The following is a 2300-nucleotide window of genomic DNA, read 5'->3' on the forward strand; positions in this document are numbered from 1 at the left end:
CTTCAGAGGATGAATATTCTTCAGAGCTCATGAATGGCAGAAGGAGATTTAATGGAATCTCTATGGTCTCTAGATGAGCCTCAGATTCCTCAGGATCCTTAATAGGAAACTCCTTCTTGCTTGAGGGACGTCCCAGGAGGTCTTCCTCACTAGGATTTTCGTCCTCCTCCTCCCTAGTGCATTCGGCTATTTTGATTAAGTCAATGGCCTTGCACTCTCCTTTTGGATTTTCTTCTGTATTACTTGGGAGAGTACTGGGAGGAGTTTCAATAACTTTCTTACTCAGCTGGCCCACTTGTGCCTCTAAATTTCTAATGGAGGATCTGGTTTCATTCATGAAACTGAAAGTGGCCTTTGACAGATCAGAGACTATATTAGCTAAATTAGAATTATTTTGTTCAGAGTTCTCTATCTGTTGCTGAGAAGATGATGGATATGGCTTACTATTGTTCAGCCTATTGCGTCCACCATTGTTAAAGCCTTGTTGAGGCTTTTGTTGATCCTTCCAGGAGAAATTTGGATGATTTCTCCATGATGGGTTATAGGTGTTTCCATATGGTTCACCCATGTAATTAACCTCTGCCATGGCAGGGTTTTCAGGATCATAAGCTTCTTCAGAAGCTGCCTCTCTAGTACTGTTGGATGCATGTTGCAATCCATTCAGATTTTGAGAGATTATGTTGACCTGTTGAGTCAACATTTTGTTTTGAGCCAATATGGCATTCAGAGCATCAATTTCAAGAACTCCTTTCTTCTGAGGTACCCCATTATTCACGGAATTCCTCTCAGAGGTGTACATGAACTGGTTGTTTGCAACCATGTCAATGAGTTCTTGAGCCTCTTCAGGCGTTTTCTTCAGGTGAATAGATCCACCTGCAGAATGGTCCAGTGACATTTTCGAAAATTCAGAGAGGCCATAATAGAATATATCTAATAGGGTCCATTCAGAAAACATGTCAGATGGACATCTTTTGGTTAACTGCTTGTATCTTTCCCAAGCTTCATAGAGGGATTCACCATCTTTTTGTTTGAAGGATTGAACATCCACTCTCAGCTTGCTCAGCTTTTGAGGAGGAAAGAATTTATCTAAGAAAGCAGTGACCAGCTTATCCCAGGAGTCCAGGCTATCCTTAGGTTGTGAATCCAACCATATTCTAGCTCTGTCTCTTACAGCAAAAGGGAAAAGCATAAGTTTGTAGACTTCAGGATCAACTCCATTCGTCTTTACAGTCTCACAGATCTGCAAGAACTCAGTTAAAAACTGATAAGGATCTTCAGATGGAAGTTCATAAAACTTGCAGTTTTGTTGCATTAAAGCAACTAGTTGAGGCTTAAGCTCAAAATTATTGGCTCCAATGGCAGGAATGGAGATGCTTCTTCCATCAAACTTGGACGTTGGCTTTGTGAAGTCACCAAGCATTCTCCTTGCATTATTATCATTATTATTTGCGGCTGCCATGTCTTTCTCTTGTTCGAAAATTTCTGAAAGGTTGTTTCTGGATTGTTGTAATTTAGCTTCTCTTAATTTTCTCTTCAGAGTCCTTTCAGGTTCTGGATCAACTTCAACAAGAGTGCCTTTTTCCCTGTTCCTGCTCATATGAAAGAGAAGAAAACAAGAAAAGAAAAAGGAATCCTCTATGTCACAGTATAGAGATTCCTTTATGTTAGTAGAAAAAGAAAGGGAAGAAGAATGAAAAAGAATGAATAGTCTGTGTAAAGAGTAAGGATAGGGGGTGAAGAGAAGTGTTAGTAATTAATTAATTAAATAGAAGAAGAGAAGAGAAGAGAAATTCGAAATTAATTTTTGAAAAAGAGTTAGTGATTTTCGAAAATTAAAGTTAATAGATAATTAAAATTAAAATTTAAAACAATTAAAAAGAATTTTTGAAAAAAAGAGAGGGAGAATTTTCGAAAATTAGAGAGGGATAGGTAGTTAGTTGGTTTTGAAAAAGATAAGAAACAAACAAAAAGTTAGTTAGTTGATTGAAAAAGATTTGAAATCAAATTTTGAAAAAGATAAGAAGATAAGAAGTTAGATAAGATATTTTGAAATCAAATTTTGAAAAAGATAAAGTTTTTTTTTTTTGAAAAAGATAAGATAAAAAGATAAAAAGATTTTTTTTAAAAAAAAAGATATTTTGAAAAAGATTTAATTTTTAAAAATACTTAACTAACAAGAAACTACAAGATAAGATTCTAGAACTTAAAGATTGAACCTTTCTTAACAAGAAAGTAACAAACTTCAAATTTTTGAACCAATCACATTACTTGTTAGTTAATTTTCGAAAATATGATATAAA

The 2300-nt window shown here is 35.1% G+C and overlaps 1 non-coding gene across 1 annotated transcript; it reads left to right on the forward strand.

Annotated features, from left to right (window-relative positions):
• Window positions 1–953: 953 nt before the first annotated feature.
• LOC112704609 (small nucleolar RNA R71) lies at window positions 954–1057 on the forward strand. The gene has a single exon (XR_003155226.1). It is a non-coding gene; the product is annotated as a small nucleolar RNA R71 (small nucleolar RNA).
• The last annotated feature ends 1243 nt before the right edge of the window (window positions 1058–2300 follow it).

Source organism: Arachis hypogaea, chromosome 7 (genome assembly GCF_003086295.3).
Source record: "Arachis hypogaea cultivar Tifrunner chromosome 7, arahy.Tifrunner.gnm2.J5K5, whole genome shotgun sequence".
NCBI classification, from domain to species: domain Eukaryota; kingdom Viridiplantae; phylum Streptophyta; class Magnoliopsida; order Fabales; family Fabaceae; genus Arachis; species Arachis hypogaea.